Source organism: Anomaloglossus baeobatrachus, chromosome 8 (genome assembly GCF_048569485.1).
Source record: "Anomaloglossus baeobatrachus isolate aAnoBae1 chromosome 8, aAnoBae1.hap1, whole genome shotgun sequence".
In the NCBI taxonomy this organism is placed as follows: Eukaryota; Metazoa; Chordata; class Amphibia; order Anura; family Aromobatidae; genus Anomaloglossus; species Anomaloglossus baeobatrachus.
Genome location: NC_134360.1, coordinates 130,215,807 through 130,235,094, shown reverse-complemented (window position 1 = coordinate 130,235,094; position 19,288 = coordinate 130,215,807).

Genomic DNA, 19,288 nt, shown 5'->3' with positions numbered 1-19,288 from the left:
TCAACCTCGTGTTGTTCCTGCACCTCAGCCCAAACCCTGTGTGGTCAGGCCACCCTTCCTTGTAACTGTGCCCAAGGAATCCCACACACCTCCTTACTATGCTGGCAGCAGAGCTCAAGGCCATCAGGCGGTCAAATGTTTACTTTGAAATGTAGGGGAAATGTGAGACACCGCTGAGGAATTGTGGACGGTTAGCTCTGTAGAGTGAGACCGAGTTTCATCAATGGTTGTCTCCACTCAACCAGCAGCCAGGGAATGCCAGGTGCGACAATGATGCTAAACAGTCTGCGGCCCTTCTTCAGAGCAATGTGACACACGTGCCTTGTATGGCTCACGTGTTGAATCCGAATCTCCAGCAATTTTTAAAACACTATCCCGGCCTACATGTCCTTCTGTCGAGGGCACGGTGTAAAGCCTGCCTGGATTGACACACTCAGACGGGCTGTAAAGGATAGGCTAGAGGGAATCCACTCACCAAGCTGGACCCCCAGAACCCTGAAACCCTTTAATCCCTATACAGTGATGTTGAATGACACAGGGCCCAAGTTGATCAATACCTGTGGAAGGCTGCAGTTCCAGAGAATAGTAGTTATGCAGGGTCAAAACATTAATTGAGGAAGAGGAACAGAATGGGAGGGACAGGACTTAATCAGAAAACAAGCAGAGGTGAAATGCAAATCGGCCAACGAGGTACCTAAACAGCAAGCAGGAAAAGTAGTCAGGTAATAAGCACACAAACTCATAAAACTAAACTGGGGGTAACAGTAACCAGAGGTTCATAGCTATGTCTGGCAGTGGTCTTCAGACAGGAGGGGCCTAAAAAAGGGTGTTGTGTCTTCCCATTAGTTGTAGCTGAATGATGGTACTTCAACTGTGAGATACCCACCACCTGCATTCAGCCTGTGGTTCTGCATCTGTCAAAGTAACGCATCCCAGTGAGCATAACCTGTGTCCACCTGCACCGCTGGCGTCGACTCCTCTCCCATCATCAGCACTATGCACGAAAGGAACACGTTGTCACCTTGCGACAGGAGTACAAATTGACGTAGCAGACTACGGTGGTGACTTAACAGCTGTGTGCGGCAATGATGCAAACATGGCAGCGTGCCTTCGTCAGGCCCATGTGACACACATGACTTGTATGGCTCACGTGTTTACTCTGATTCTCCAGCAATTTTTAAAACAACATCCCGGCCTACATGGCCTTGTACAGTGGGCACGCTCGCTATGTGCTCACTTCCATCGTTCGCACCCTGTAGCTCAACAACTTTCATCACTCCTGAAGTCTTAAGGTCTGGCGGTTAAACGTCAGAAATGCGATGTTCCGACATGCAGGAATTTTAATCTGCACATGTTGCAGAATCTGTGGCAGCACCGCAGAGCCCAGCTGAAATACGTTATTATGACGTATACCCTGGGCTAACTTGATCCAGAGGTGATGCAGATCACGCTGCTGGAGTGGTGTCAGATCAAGGACATATGCACCGTTCTACACAGTTTACAAATGTCGACGCAGATGTTTAACACTGGCGATGACATTCTCAGCGTGACAATTTTGGTCACCTACATGATGGAACACACTGTAAGTATTATTCGGAGTCAGGTGTTGGTCCAAGAGGAAGGGAGGAAGTACTGGAGGAGTCATATGCGGAAGGGATAACAAGATTTACAAGGTCCAGACGTTCAGCGGCACCTTGTCGGCAGTCATGGTACGGTGGGGGAGAGGGATTATCAAGGGAGCATAGTATCAATAAAACAGTTGAGGAAGGTGCAGGAGCCCAGGAAGAAAATAGAGGACGAACTGGCGATGGGCATGGAAGACTCAGCAGATTAGTGAGAGCTTGCTCACATTTTGGTTGTGCGAGGTTGTGGGGAGAGGGCAGAGGAAGGAGGCACGATTCTCACCTCTCCGCCACCAAGACACCAAGGACTTTGTCCTCCTGGATGCTTAAGACACATGAGCGCCTTCTTGCTGCACTACCTACAACATGACCCTCGGATTTTACGAATTACTAGTCATGCTGACTACTGGGTTGCCACACTGTTAGATCCTCGGTACAACACAAAATTTTGCGAAATAACTCCTGCCATAGAAAGGGACACACATATGCAGGAGTATCAGCAGAAGGTGGTACGCAATCTTACATCTGCTTTTCCACTAAACACCAGTGGTGCACAGAGTGAATCTCAACGCTTTTTCATCGATAGGAGGAAATGGTCTTACTTGTCCTCATCTGAGGGACCGAGGGCTGGCTGCTGTGCTGAGACGGTGTTGAGTACGGTGTCTCTGCAGAGTTGCATTTTTGGTCATATACAAACTGAGTTGAAAAAGGACAGATGCTGGTGGAAAGGGGAACAGGTGTGTTGGAAAGGGTAAAAAAGTTTGTGTCCGTGGGATTGGTGGTTAAGCAACATTAACATTTGCTGAAGAAACAACATCTGGTATGGTGGGACTGGCAGATTTGGATAAGGTGGTACATACTATGTTACCGCTATATCAAAAATATTAAGAAGAAAAGAAAGAGAAAGGTAGATATCCCAATCGCCATTCGGTGTCCACCGTGCTCATAGATGGAAAAGGAGAGGTTGGCAACTGGAAGGTTAGGTGGAGGATCCAGAGCAGGTTGACTCTCAAACAAATAGTAGCCTGAACCGAGTTAGACGCAACTCGGATCTGGAGACTTGGAGCCCTGTTAGCGTGACAGGGTCCACACGACCACCCAGCCCCGGAACTCCCTGTTAACAACACAGGGGCCATTGGTTACGCAGTCCGTGTGCGTAGGGGACACACCTTTGGACAGCAGGCGCATCAGCAGCAGCAGGCCTGTTTATGCCACTGGGCTGCACTAGCAGGACTGGTAGGACAGGAGCTGTTCTTAAACGTTCTGCATTACCAACTGTGGTGGCGGCCTGCATCGATGACCTATCCCTGCCTACCTCTGGCCTAAAGCCGCAATGGGTTCAACACATGGAGGTGTGCTCTTTTGGAGCATAATAGAAGACTGGGCACCTTCTTCTTGGCTCCAGCCCCTTTTATAACCTGGGTCCATCCCAAACCAGGGTGGACCACAATGCACCTCCTGGAGACAAAAGCAGAGTGACACGTCATGAGTGGAATAACTAGCGTCCTCTTTTGAACTGCCACTTGAATGATGACCTCATGGCTGCCACAACCAAAACACCTCAACAGTCATCGTCTGACCAACAACAATGAGGTGACAAGTCATAGGGGCGGCCCTCTGCAAGCCTGTTGGGAGTAGCCTGGCCAAATTGTCAGGACACCTGATTCCCTGTGGTCTATATGGGCTCCCCACATCAGGGGCAGGGCCAAAGAGTTCATTACCCGACCTAGCCTCTGATTCAGTAAGTGCCTGGGCATGCTCAGTAGCATGAAATACAGTTTCTGAAAAAAAGACTATCCGCTTCAGCATACTGTCTAGGCACAACACAGGACTTAGACCCGGCACGGAGTGCAAGTACCTGTGCAAAGAGACTTTTCTCAGTCAGTGTGAAGCCCCACAGGTGTTATGTTGGTGCATTACCTTCAGGGACTCCACGTGGAGGAAGAGTCTGGTCACACTTAGGTTGCTTCTTTATATGTATTTTCGTGATGCCACTCTCAGTATTGCGGTCAGTGGGGACCGCCACTGCAGTGTAAGGGGACACCTGGGGCTGATGTTGGGTGCAGTTAGTTTTAGTGGCCTCCCGAGAGTGAGTCAAGCACCAGGGCCCTGTGTAAGTGTGTTGAGCCGCAAGTCGCAGAATAACTCAGGCACAGTCCAAACGAGCATGCGCTGTAGCCCAAAATTAAGACTTTGCCTCAGGAATGACACAGTCAGGCAGAGCATGCTCAGTTGGCGAACCACTGGAGTTAGGCTGCGGCTGGGGTAAATCGGCACACAGGAAGGAGCAACTGCGGAAACACATCGTTCAATTGTGAGGGGAGTCATTTTGGAGTTTTGTGAGGAGTACTGTAACGCCAGTGAGCAGCATCCTGTGCCACAGACCAACATTCTTCCGGTGCTGTCTATACTATTAACCATGATAGGAGCGTAAAGTCTGTATTTATGGCAACTGGACATCACATTACCCGGGTACGGTAGGCTGTGCCCAGACAGTAATGCGTGCACGCAACACTTTGTTTTATTATGAAAACACATATCTGTTCTGGGTAGGACGACTAAATAGACAATCACACTTGCTGTCTCTGCACTGTCAAATTGTCACGTACAGTTTAAATCATAGAGGGACAGCGACACATGTTTGCATTGAATGTTGCTTTACAAGATTTGCATGACTGTGTTGCAGATCTGTGTGGTTTGCATTCACACTGTTATCATCTGCCTTATCTGTGAGGCTTCAGCTAACAAGGGTATTCAGGGTGGGTGATGTGTTTTGTCTATGTTAAAGGTCCAGTCACACTAAGCAACTTACCAGCGATCCCAACAACGATAGGGATCGCTGGTAAGTTGCTAGGAGGTTGCTGGTGAGATGTCACACTGCGACGCTCCAGCGATCCCACCAGCAACCTGACCTGGCAGGGATCGCTGGAGCGTGGCTACACGAGTTGCTGGTGAGCTGTCACCAGCAACCAGTGACCAGCCCCCAGCGCCGCGTGGAAGATGCTGCGCTTGGTAACTAAGGTAAATATCGGTAACCAACCCGATATTTACCTTGGTTACCACCGCACGGAGCTACACGTGCAGAGAGCAGGGAGCAGCGCACACTGAGCGCTGGCTCCCTGCTCTCCTAGTTACAGCACACATCGGGTTAATTACCCGATGTATGCTGCAGCTAAATGTGCACAGAGCAGGGAGCAGCGCACAATGCTTAGCACTGGCTCCCTGCTCTCCTACTTACAGCACACATCAGGTTAATTAACCCGATGTGTCCTGCAGCTAGCTACATGTGCACAGAGCAGGAGCCGGCAGCACAGGCAGTGAGAGTGGCGGAGGCTGGTATCGAAGGTAAATATCGGGTAACCAAGGACAGGGCTTCTTGGTTACCCGATGTTTACATTGGTTACCAGCCTCTGCAGAAGCCGGCTCCTGCTGCCTGCACATTTAGTTGTTGCTGTCTCGCTGTCACACACAGCGATCTGTGCTTCACAGCGGGACAACAACAACTAAAAAATGGCCCAGAACATTCAGCAACAACCAACGACCTCACAGCAGGGGCCAGGTTGTTGCTGGATGTCACACACAGCAACATCGCTAGCAACGTCACAAAAGTTGTTCGTTAGCAGCGATGTTGCTAGCGATGTTGCTAGCGATGTTGCTTAGTGTGACGGGGCCTTTAGGTAGATAACTGGAAAGCTCTTGTGATGCACCACTAGTAAGTTGTCTTCGCACGCACACACATACACACACACACACACAAACACACAATTACTGCTGCTACGCAGAGGGCTTACCAAGCAGTAGGCAACTGAATAGATTGTTCTATTATTTCAATTTAATGCATGGTTCTTATTGTTTGTTTTCAGAAAGTGAAACAATCATTTATGAACTCAACTGCATACAGTGCTTTTCATGTTGCGTGGTTTTGCTGCATACTGGGGATCACACCAAATACAAGACTTAAAATGAAGCATAAGTCGCAATGAGAACTTCACTGTGCTACAATGCGGCCTAGCGGGGCTGTGCAACCATCGCCTGCCCCATCACGTGCATCTGCGTGCTCTTCATCCTCTGTGACTGTGGGGACAGCAGTCGCACATGCTTTTTCACACTGAACTTCCACCCCATTACCCGTAAGCGGGAGTGTGATTGGTAGGTCGTCACTTGTTTTGTAAGTGCAAACAGATGTTATTGTTGAGCTGTCAGACATCGAGAGAACCACCATTGGATGAAGGAAACATTATATCCACGCCTGCACCTTCGTCACAGATTGGCTGGACTACCTGCAGTTAATAATTACGTTCCACAAATGTAAAGGAGTGAACAATGTACAGGTGTTGCACCTTGCTTGGCAGCAAACGAACAATAACTTAGTATTCCAGACAATTTTATGATGGTAGAAAAAGAATCAGCTCTTTGGGCAAATAAAATAGCGTGACAAAATTGGGCAGGTGAGTACAGTGGCCGTGTTCTGTGGGTACCAGGACAGTAAGAGAAGCCTCACTTTTTATTCCTCCTAATGATGAAATGCAGCAAGGAATTCCATCAATTTGCTATAAAAATAGAGTAGCTAAATGAGCAGGAGGGTGTAATACAGAGGTGCTGTAAATAGCTTGGCACCTGTGGGGCACAAATGGAGTACAACAGCCACTTTTTGTATGCCACTGAATGGCAGCATTTTTTGCTATTATTATAGCTTATTAAAAACAGAGCAGGAGGGTGTAATGCAGAGGTGCTGTAAATAGCTTGGCACCTGTGGGACACTAATGGAAGTCCAACAGCCACTTTTTGTATGCCACTGAATGGCAGCATTTTTTGCTATTATTATAGCTTTTAAAAACAGAGCAGGAGGGTGTAATGCAGAGGTGCTGTAAATAGCTTGGCACCTGTGGGGCACAAATGGAGTACATCAGCCACTTTTTGTATGCCACTAAGTTGCAGCAGTTTTTGCTATTATAATGGCTTAGTAACAATGAGTTTGAGTGTGCAATGCAGAGGTGCTGCACATAGGTTTGCACCAGTGGGACACTAATGGAAGTCCAACAGCCACTTTTAGGATGCCACTAAGTTTACTCAGTGTTTGCTAGTATAATGGCTTAGTAACAATGAGTTTGAGTGTGCAATGCAGAGGTGCTGCACATAGATTTGCACCAGTGGGACACTAATGGAAGTCCAACAGCCACTTTTAGGATGCCACTAAATTTACTCAGTGTTTGCTAGTATAATGGCTTAGTAACAATGAGTTTGAGTGTGCAATGCAGAGGTACTGCACATAGATTTGCACCAGTGGGACACTAATGGAAGTCCAACAGCCACTTTTAGAATGCCACTAAGTTTACTCAGTGTTTGCTAGTATAATGGCTTAGTAACAATGAGCTTGAGTGTGCAAAGGGCAGGAGGGTACAGTGGCAGGGTTTTGGGTCTGGGTAGAGGAAATCCCTGACCTTAGCTACACAGACGCTGTCATCTTGTGTAGCTGTTAAAATCTGTTTTCACGGACCTGACTGTCACCTATGGCTCTGACCCTGCCGGTATTAGCCCTTAAAAGGACTAATAGAAACTTCTATCCCTATTCTGTATAGCGCTGTGTATAGAGCGTACACAGCAGTATCGGAGACAGGAGCTACGCCAGCGGTGACTGACACCAAGACGCAGAAGGCAGATAATGGCGTGCTGGAGGAAAATGTCAGTTTTTATAATGCATGGACATGTGACATGGACATCCTATCACACATGCCGTTGCTTCTCTGGCTAAAAGTCCACTTAGCTGTGTGTGTGTGTCTGGGATTGGCTGACATGCTGGCCCGCCCCACTACACGCGCGCGCTTAGGGAAGGAAGGCAAGGAAAACAGCAGTGATCTGAATGCGCTGTTCCCGCACACTATATGCTGAAATTTCATAATAGTGTGAGTCACAGAGTGACTTACACTATTACAGCGGAAAGCCAGTGTCACGCTCTCCGGGTCTCTGCTCCCCGGCTTCCCTGCTTCTCTCCCCGGTCTCCAGCCTCCATTGCCTGCGGTCTCCAGGCGGCCCGGTCCCCGCTCCCGGCGCCCGTCGGCTACTCAGCCCCAGCCCGGCTCTCCTGCTTCCTGCTCACCGCTCCCTGCCCTGGCTTCTGGCACCCGGGCCTCGCGCATGCGCATTAGGGCGCGCGCGCGGTCATTGACCCTTTCTTAAAGGGCCAGCGTCCACTGACAGGAAATTGAACACACAGGTACAGGGTATAAAGGGGTTTAGTGTCCAAGTGGGCGGGGCCTGTTCTTCGTGTTTCCTAAGCTAGGAGTCAGGTCTCCTTGTGTCTCTGTGCCATACTTACCTATCTCTCTTCTAGAGCCGCTCCTGCCTCGCCATCCGGTCCTGCCGATTCCCGAACGCTGACTATCTGCCATCCCGTCAGTCCGTTCCATCTCTGATCCCTGTGGTGACCCGTCCTCTCGCTCCATCGGTTCCGGACTCTGCCTGACAACATCTCGGCCTCCGAACCTGAGCTCCGTCACCCGGACTACCATTAGTGACTCCGTGGTCCCAGGGACTTCTCCATTCCACTCTTGTGCACGGACTGTCCTGCTACCCGTAGTGCTCTGGCTACCGGACCCCTTGCCTTCATCAAGGAGTTCGGCCCAGTGGATCCACCTCCTGGGTCTGCCCGTCCACCTGGCCCTAACAGCCAGCTAGTAATTAGCTTGTCTTTTTGCTGCTAGAACCGTTCTCGAACGTATCTAGAACTATCGAGCTTTAGCAAAAAGCTCGAGTTCTAGTTCTATCTAGAACAGCCCCCAAACTCACTCGAGCCGCGAACTGCAGAACCTCGAACCGCGAACCGCTCTCAACTCTATTCTCCAGTTCGCGGCTCGAGTGATTTTGGGGGCTGTTCTAGATCGAACTAGAACTCGAGCTTTTTGCTAAAGCTCGATAGTTCTAGATACGTTCGAGAATGGTTCTAGCAGCAAAAAGACAAACTAATTCCTAGCTGGCTTTCCGCTGTAATAGTGAAAGTCACTCTGTGACCCACAGTATTATGAAATTTCAGCGTACAGTGTGCGGGAACAGCGCATTCAGATCACTGCTGTTTGGATAATGGCGATCGCCATTTTTTTTTTTTTTTCCTTGTCTTCCTTCTCTAAGCGCGCGCGTGTAGTGGGGCGGGCCAGCATGTCAGCCAATCCCAGACACACACACAGCTAAGTGGACTTTTAGCCAGAGAAGCAAAGGCATGTGTGATAGGAACGGGATTTGTGATAAGATGTCCATGTCACATGTCCATGCATTATAAAAATTGACATTTTCCTCCAGCACACCATTTTCTGCCTTCTGCGTCTTGGTGTCAATCACCGCTGGCGTAGCTCCTGTCTCCGATACTGCTGTGTACACTCTATACACTGCGCTATACAGAATAGGGATAGAAGTTTCTATTAGTACTTTCAAGGGCTAATACCGGCAGGGTCAGAGCCATAGGTGACAGGTCCGTGAAAACAGATTTTAACAGCTTCACAAGATGACAGCGTCTGTGTAGCTAAGGTCAGGGATTTCCTCACTGCATTTCCCCATTAGGAGGGATAGAAAGGGAGGCTTCCTTTCCTCTACCCAGACCCACAACCCTGCCACTGTACCCTCCTGCCCTTCGCACACTCAAGCTCATTGTTACTAAGCCATTATACTAGCAAACACTGAGTAAACGTAGTGGCATCCTAAAAGTGGCTGTTGGACTTCCATTAGTGTCCCACTGGTGCAAATCTATGTGCAGCACCTCTGCATTGCACACTCAAACTCATTGTTACTAAGCCATTATACTAGCAAACACTGAGTAAACTTAGTGGCATCCTAAAAGTGGCTGTTGGACTTCCATTAGTGTCCCACTGGTGCAAAGCTATTTGCAGCACCACTGCATTGCACGCTCAAACTCATTGTTACTAAGCCATTATACTAGCAAACACTGAGTAAACTTAGTAGCATCCTAAAAGTGGCTGTTAGACTTCCATTAGTGTCCCACTGGTGCAAATCTATGTGCAGCACCTCTGCATTGCACACTCAAACTCATTGTTACTAAGCCATTATACTAGCAAACTATGCTGCCAGTTTAAAGCCAGCTTTACACCTTACAATTAGGTATGCGATCTCGTATGCGATGTGACACGCCCAGGTCGCATATGCGATCTAATGAGATTGCACGTAGGTCGTTCATTTGCTGTCACATGAGCGTTAGTAGTCTATGTTAAATTGATCAATTTTGTGTGCGATCCTTTAGATTATGTGTTCTGTGACGTATGCTTTGGGCACCTTTTTTTTTTTAATTTATTGACTTGCCAAGCGTGTGTAATGTGTAGGGATGCGTTTTTACTATGTCATCTGCCGTTCAGCTCTGCTACATGGCCGCTGACAGCAGCCACAGACAGCCATGTAGCAGCGGTGAATGGTAGTTGACAGCAGACACAGACAGAGCCGCACTGTCAGAATGAACTCGGGTGAACTTCACCCGACTTCATTGTGATGCTGCGGCTCTGTCTGTGTCGCGTCCCGATTAGCGGTCACCAGTGAAGACTCACCGGTGACCGCTAATCTCCTGAGTAACTGAATTGAGCAGCCCTCTCTCATATACTCACCGATCCCCGATCCCCGGCGCTGCACGGCGTTCACACTGCTGCGGCGGCTTTTACTGTTTTGAAAAAGCCGGCCGCCCATTAAACAATCTCGTATTCCCTGCTTACCCCGCCCACCGGCGCCTATGATTGGTTACAGTGAGACACGCCCCCACGCTGAGTGACAGGTGTCACACTGCACCCAATCACAGCAGCCGGTGGGCGTGTCTATACTGTGTAGTGAAATAAATAATTAAATAATTAAAAAAAACGGCGTGCGGTTCCCCCCAATTTTAAAACCAGCCAGATAAAGCCATACGGCTGAAGGCTGGTATTCTCAGGATGGGGAGCTCCACGTTATGGGGAGCCCCCCAGCCTAACAATATCAGCCAACAGCCGCCCAGAATTGCCGCATACATTATATGCGACAGTTCTGGGGCTGTACCCGGCTCTTCCCGATTTACCCTGGTGCGTTGGCAAATCGGGGTAATAAGGAGTTATTGGCAGCCCATAGCTGCCAATAAGTCCTAGATTAATCATGTCAGGCGTCTATGAGACACCCTCCATGATTAATCTGTAAATTACAGTAAATAAACACACGCCCGAAAAAATCCTTTATTGGAAAAAAAAAACACACACACATTCCCTGGTTCACCACTTTAATCAGCCCCAAAAAGCCCTCCTTGTCCGGCGTACTCCAGGATGGTCCAGCGTCGCATCCAGCGCTGCTACATGGAGGTGACCGGAGCTGCAGCAGACACAGCCGCTCCGGTCACCTCCACGCAGGTAATGAAGACAGCCGCGCGATCAGCTGATCTGTCACTGAGGTTACCCGCGGCCACCGCTGGATCCAGTGACAGCGGGTAACCTCAGTGACAGATCAGCTGATTGCGCGGCTGTCTTCATGGCAGTATCACCCAGAATGTGGGGATCTATGTGGATAAGGTATTGAGACCTTTTGTGCTGTCTCTTGGGTCATACTTGCGTGACACCACGGACCTTCTAAAAAAACTGGAGGGTGTGGTGTTGGACGATGAGACTCTACTTGTGAGTATTGATGTCGAAGCACTCTATTCATCTATAAAACATCAAGATGGTTTGAGGGCAGTTGAATACTTTCTCAGAAGTAGAGGTAGACAGTATGATGGTCATAATCGCTTTATTTTGGAATTACTGGACTTTGGTCTAAAATGTAACACCTTTACTTTTGGGGGTTGCTTCTTCCACCAGCTCAGGGGTACAGCGATGGGGAGCCCTAGTGCCCCGTCGTACGCTAATCTGACCCTGGGTTGGTGGGAGGAGACTATTATTTTTGGAGAGGACTCACCCATCCCAACAGATAAGATTCTTCTTTGGTGTCGTTTTATAGACGATGTGTTCTTACTGTGGAGGGGCAATGAGTCTGAACTCATGGATATGGTTGAAATGCTTAACATCAATGCACTTGGCCTAAAGTTCACATTCGAATGGAACAAAGACAGACTCCCGTTCCTTGACGTGCTGATTGAAAGAGGTGTAGATGGTCAGATCAGGACTAGCACATACCGAAAACCTACAGCAACAAACTCTCTCTTGAGGTGGGAGAGTGGCCATCCTAAGAGCCAAAAGAAGGGGATTCCTAAGGGTCAGTTTCTGAGACTCAGAAGGAACTGCTCGGAGACCCCCCTTTTTTTGGAACAAGCGGCAGACCTGAACACGAGACTAAAACAGAGAGGGTACCCAGAGGGGGTCATTGATCAAGCCTTCTGTGAGGCAAATGAAAGAAACAGGACGTCCCTGTTAAATCCGACCCCACGTAACGGTCCAAAGGAAGATGTGGTACGCTTTATAACTACCTACAATAATGGGGCAGAGGATTTCCGTAAAATCCTCAACAAACATTGGTCAATCCTTGGGATGGATAACGACATTGCCCCCGCATTGACACCTCTTCCCACTATTACCTTCAAAACGGCGCGCTCATTAGGTGATAGGTTGGTGCACAGCCACTTTGCCCCCAAAAATACCTCCTGGATCCGAAGTGACATAAAAGGCTGCTATAAATGCAGTGGCTGCGTAGCATGTGGTTCCATAAAAGTAGGGAAAAAATTCCATTCTGCTGTGACCGGCAGGGACTATACCATCAAACATTTTATCAACTGCAGATCAAAAGGGGTCATTTATAAAGCTACATGCACATGCCCGAAAGAATATGTGGGAAAAACCAAAAGAGAATTTAGACGTAGAGTAGGTGAACACCTAAGAGATATCCGTAATAAAATTGACACTCCATTGGCAAGGCATATCTCTGAAAAACACAATGGTGACCCCAACTCCGTCTTTTTTCAGGGAATTGATCTGGTACCACAACCCACAAGAGGGGGAGATTGGGACAATCTGATCCTAAAACAGGAGACGAGATGGATTTTCTGGCTCAGGACAGTGAGACCCCTGGGCCTAAATGAGATGCTATCCTTTGCACCCTTTGTGTAACTTAGCAATAGGGTGAGCATCTGGTAGGGCTATACGACGGCCGAGTGGGGGCACCATCCACCGTTTCTTTAGGGTGCCGACCCCCACATGATAGGCAGTTGCAAGATCATAAGTTAGGGCCAGTATTTATGGTGATGGGTCTTTTCTTTCCCATCCATTTGGGTCCAGCTTTTTCTCTAATTGTCCCTGACCAGATCTCCCTTCTAGTTGTTCAAAATATTTCTTCTAGTTCCCTCTCCCCGCCCCCCCCCCCCCATCGTGCCCCTTCCCCAACCCCCCCCCCTCCCCTCCCCCTCCTGTTCTTCTGTACCATAACATATGAATTGTGTTTGAAACTGTCCTTTTACCATTAGGGCACAGCCATGTCTAACCTGGATTGACTGCTTCTGGGACAGTTATGTCCCAGGGCAGGACTTCTTGGAATGTTTGCTATGTCAATATTCTCGTTAATGATGACCGCAGGCTGGTGCGCCTGCTGCACTGTAAGATGCAGCGGCCGTTCATCTGCGCATGCGCAGAGTATCCTGCGTTCCAGGACTCCGTCCTGGGTTGCATGCGTCTCAACACGGAGTGACCCGCAGGAAGTGGGCGGGCACCCGCGAGGCGGATGTGACGTCACACGCCAGTTTTCAGAGCGGCAATGCTCTGTTATTTAAACATAATGCCGGTGCTCGGCATGATGGCGCAGTACCAGTAATTGCCACGTGTCGGGACCTTGGTGAGTACACAACTTGTATCTGGTCTTCAGGAAATGAGGCTGTTTGATTTATATGAGGCCGGTTGTTTTATTTTGGAGACTTATTCTACTTTTTTGGACCCATATAGTGGCTGATGTGCCGGTCCTATGAAGGACATATTAATGTGGCATTGGATGTGTGTCTGAACCCTGCGGCGGATATGCCGGTTTCATTGAAAGACACCATAATCCTTCTCTAATTCTCCTGATGATCAATTGAAACGCGTTGAGAAAGAGAGAAAAAAGTTTCTTTGATATGATATCGGAGTTGTTTCTGAGGGGATCCGTGGAATACACGTTGAAGCCATAGGATCTTAATGAATTGTGGCAACTCCGTTTGCCTACATTTTTTTCGGCTGAGGAATATTCACCCCTAATGAACTGAAGACGGGTGAGATTGTTGCCTTTTATTCCCTATCACACAACATTTGATGAGGGTTACTTTACTGCCGATTACTTATTGTTGTCTGTGACAGTATATTCCTAATGTTAATGATATAGGATATCACAGCTAGTGACAATTTTAGGCGCATTTGCGCTATATATGTTTGTATTGTCTCCTCGATTTTTTTAAAAATATTATAATAAAAGGTATATTTTAGGCGTATTTATCCATTTGTGGGTTACCCAGCTAGTATATTAATTGTCCATACGGTATATCCACATCCAGTTGCTTTATTCTACCTTGTTTATTCTGCTGTTAATAAAGATAGACCACCGCTGCAATCTACACCACCTCTCAATTTTTACTACCACATTTTAAGTGCACAATCTTGTCGCAATCAAAATGAGTGGCAAAATGACAGATGCTGGTGGAAAGTGGAAGAGGCGTGTTGGAAAAGGAAAAAAAGGGTTTGTCCATGGGGAAGGTGGCAAAGCTCCATTAACATCTGCTGAAGATAGACCATCTTCCAGCAAAAGTAAGATGTCTACTACTTACCGTGGACAATCCGATGTGCTCCCTTTTTTACGGACACGAACAACTGGAACAAAGGTAGATGATGGCCAAAAAAAGAAAATGCTTGAATGGATCTCAAGTGGTCCAACAAGTGCCCTCTCCTCCACCTCAACTACCGCATCCAAAAAACGCCAGTCCTCTGAGTTGTCATCCCAATCACACTTGCTTTCTCCCAGCTATGAAGTCTCCATCCGCCCTGCACAGTATGGTGGAACTGAGATGGCTGAGTCAGCAGAGCTGTTCAGTCACACTATAGCCTGGGAATCAGAGGTCTGCTCCCAAGCTACAGTGAGTACAGACCAGGAAATGGTCTGCAGTGATGCCCAGAACCTTTGTGACTCAGATTCAGGCCGTGATGACCAAGTTTCTGAGCATAATGTTGACCCTTATTCACAAACTGAAACACTTGTTGTAATAGACAATGAGGAACATACTGATGACGATGAGACGCAGATACCAGATTGGGATGACAACTTAAATATTCGGTCAGGGCAAGAAGAGGCTCGGTCTGAGGGTGAGGGGAGTGCAAACACAACAATTGATGAGGAAGTTCTAGATCCCACCTACTGTCAACCCACAGTCAGGCCCTCGAGGAGGTCAACAGAGACGGTGGAGGAGGATGCAACTGACAACGAAGTTACCTTGCGCCTTCCTGGACAGAGTCGGAGTACTGTTAACACGTCTACAACTGCATCCTTAGCCACCACTGTGCCTCTGAGCACTAGTCGGGGTGGATCAGCAGGTCGAATGCCCTCTAAGCCTTGCCTAGCCTGGTCCTTTTTTGACATAGCAAAAGATCGCCCAAATTATGTGATCTGTAAAATTTGTCGTGATTCTGTTAGTAGAGGGCAAAACCTCAGCAGTTTGACAACTTCTTTCATGAATCGTCACATGAATAAATATCATATGTCCCAGTGGGAAGCTCACCGTGCTGCAATGTGGCCTAGCGGAGCGAACCATCCACCACCTACCCCTTCCAGTGCATCCGCGCGCTCTTCATCTTCTAGGACTGTGGGGACAGCTGTCACACCTGGTTTTCCACGCACAACTTCCACCACTGTAACCGCAACAGGCAGTTTGCTTGGTAGGTCGTCAGTTGGTTTGGAAGGGGAAACAAGTGCGTGTGTACAGCTCTCTCAGACATCGATAGCACCAACGTTGGATGAAGGCAACATCATGTCTACGCCTTCACTTTCCTCACAAACCTGCATTTTTCCAGGGACACCCTACTCAACACCGTCTACACACAGCAGCCAGATCTCTGTCCCTCAGATGTGGACAAAAAAAAGGTCATTTCCTGCGACCCATGACAAAGCTAAGAGGTTGACTTTATCCCTCTGTAAGCTCTTGGCTACCGAAATGCTGCCTTTCCGCCTGGTGGACACACAGGATTTTAGAGACCTTATGTCTGTCGCTGTGCCCCAGTACCAGATGCCCAGTCGCCACTACTTTTCTAAGAAAAGTGTGCCCGCGCTACACCAGCATGTCGCACACAACATCACGGCTTCCTTGAGAAACTCTGTGTGTGAACAGATGCATTTCACCACCGATACTTGGACCAGTAAGCATGGACAGGGACGTTACATGTCGCTGACTCGGCACTGGGTAACTATGGTGATAGATGGTGAAGGGTCTGCTGCACAAGTCTTGCCGTCCACACGACTTGTGTGTCAATCCTCTGTCTGTCCAAGTTCCGCCACTGCTTCTGCCTCCTCCACCTCATCTGTGTCCTCCACCTCCTCCCCAAGCCTGCCTGGTCAGGCCACCAGCATTCTCACTGCGCAGAAGGAATAATGCACCCCTCATTATTATGCTGGCAGCAGAGCGCAACGGCATCAGGCGGTCTTTAGCTTGACATGTCTTGGAAATAGGAGTCACACAGCGGCTGAGTTGTGGGCAGCTCTGGAGACTGAGTTTAATGAATGGTTGTCTCCACTCAACCTGCAGCCTGGTAAGGCCGTGTGCGACAATGCTGCAAACCTGGGTGCGGCCCTTCGCCTGGCAAGGTGACACACGTGCCTTGTATGGCTCACGTGTTGAACCTTGTTGTCCAGCAAATTTTAACACACTATCCCGGCCTAGATGGCCTTCTGAAGAGGGCACGAAAACTGTCTTCTCACTTCCGCCGTTCAACCGCCGCAGCTGAGCGACTTGCATCGCTCCAGAAGTCTTTCGGCCTGCCGGGTCATCGCCTGAAATGCGATGTGGCGACACGCTGGAATTCGACTTTCCACATGTTACAGAGACTGCGGCAGCACCGCCGAGCCCTGGTGCAATACGTCATGACGTATAGCCTGGGCCAATGAGATGCAGAGGTGGGGCCGATCACCCTGATGGAGTGGTCTCAGATCAAGGACCTATGCCCCCTTCTGCACAGTTTCGACATGGCGACGAATATGTTTAGCGCTGACAATGCCATTATCAGCATGACAATTCCAGTCATTTACATGCTGGAGCACACGCTAAACACTATTCGGAGTCAGGGGGTGGGACAACATGAAGGGGAGGAACTACAGGAGGATTCATCTGCGCAAGACACAACAACATCACCAAGGTCCAGACGTTCATCATCACCAATGTGGCAGGCATGGGACCATGGGGGACAGGGATCAACAAGGGCGCATGGTACCAGGCGAAATGTTGAGAAAGGTGCAGGAGAACATGAAGAAATGGAGGACGAACTGTCCATGGACATGGAAGACTCAGCGGATGAGGGAGACCTTGGTCAAATTTCTGTTGAAAGAGGTTGGGGGGAGATGTCAGAGGAAGAAAGAACGGTTAGCACCTCTATGCCACAAACACAGCGTGGACTTGGTCCGCATGGCTGCGCAAGACACATGAGTGCCTTCTTGCTGCACTACCTCCAACATGACCTTCGTATTGTCAAAATTAGAAGTGATGATGACTACTGGCTTGCCACACTATTAGATCCACGGTACAAGTCCAAATTTTGTGACATAATTCCAGCCATAGAAAGGGACGCACGTATGCAGGAGTATCAGCAGAAGCTGTTACTCGATCTTAGTTCGGCTTTCCACCAAACAACCGTGCAGGTGCAGGGAGTGAATCTCCCAGTTGTAACTTGACAAACATGGGACGGTCTCGTCATCTTCAACAGTCTACCTGTACCAGTAGCACCGTATCTGGTGCTGGTAACAGCAATTTTATTGAATCTTTTCATAATTTTTTTAGACCCTCCTTTGCAAGGCCACCAGAGACAACAAGTCTGACACATAGTCAACGGCTGGAGAGGATGATACAGGAGTATCTCCAAATGAACATCGATGCCATTACTTTGCAAATGGAGCCTTGCTCATTTTGGGCTTCAAATCTTGAAAAATGGCCAGAGCTCTCCACTTACGCCTTGGAGATTTTGTCGTGTCCAGCTGCAAGCGTTGTCTCTGAACGTGTCTTCAGTGCTGCTGGGTGTGTGCTGACAGATAAGCGCACGCGTCTGTCCAGTGACAATGTGGACAGACTAACGTTCATCAAAATGAACAAGTCATGGATCCACAAGGAATTTACTACCCCTGTGTCATCCTGGGGAGAGTAAATGCTTGTGTATTTTGAATGTGCTTGATGCAAATCTAGCTGTGAAGTGTACAACTAGGGCACAAGTGCTGCCACTGATGGGGTGTCTGTGTGGCCCAATTTTTGGAAAAAAGGGAGACTCTTCTTGGAGTAACCATTGCTTACATTGTTTTTAAAAATGATCCCAGATGCACAGCGCTGGGATCAAGAAAGACTTTGCTACCTACCCCAGTGTCATCCTGGGGACGGTTAAGTATGGCGTATTTTTGAATGTGCTTGATGCAAATCTAGCTGTGAAGTGTACAACTGGGGCACAAGTGCTGCCACTGAAGGGGTGGGTGTGTGTGTGGCCCAATTTTTGGAAAAAAGGGAGACTCCGCTTGGAGTAACCCTTGCTTACATTGTTTTTAAAAATGATCCAAGATGTACAGAGCTGGGATCAGGAAAGACTTTACTACCTACCCCGGTGTCATCCTGGGGACGGTTAAGTATGGCGTATTTTTGAATGTGCTTGATGCAAATCTAGCTGTGAAGTGTACAACTAGGGCACATGTGCTGCCACTGAAGGGGTGGGTGTGTGTGTGGCCCAATTTTTGGAAAAAAGGGAGACTCCGCTTGGAGTAACCCTTGCTTACATTGTTTTTAAAAATGATCCAAGATGTACAGAGCTGGGATCAGGAAAGACTTTAATTGCTACTGTGGCGCCCCTGACCTGGTCAGGCACCACTGAGTACTGCACCCATGCTGGGGACAGTACAATACAGGTAATCCAGAAGGCTGACTGGGGTGTGGAACACAGGCGCATAGTGATCAGGTCTCACACATGTACCCATGAGAGGACCCCTGGGGATCCCAGGAGGGGGCAAGCCTTCACCTTCACTGGAATAGTGGAGGGGGTGGAGCCTCCATCTCCTCTCAAGGGGTGTGGTAGAGAGTCTGGTTGCTAGGTGGCGTAGGCAAGAACAGGAGAGGAGGGGCAGTGAGTCAGTTAGAGCAGAACTCCATAGGGCTCAGTGAGGAGCAGACCTGTGGGGCTGTTGCTGTCTAACAGCGCCCGCGCAGTGGCTACAGACGGGGGAGAACGGTCAACTAGGAGTGCTGCCTGAAAGCCAGCTTCAGCTAGCGAGTGCAACGGAGTGGGAAGTAAGGAGACTGCTAGAGAGCACCAGGCCCAACCGGGCGGCAGATCCCGAAGCGGGGATAGATTCAACTTTCTTCTGCTAAACCTGCCGGTGTGGGGCTCTTAAAGCCCACACCACAACACTACAAAAGCCGCAGCCACGTAACCGCAGTGAGGGCCCATAGGTCATAGGAGGCAAGAGGCTGGAGTGGCCTGGTCCGGGGAACAAGCATACGGCGAACGAAGGGGAGAGAGGCTGCAGCATCTTCCCTG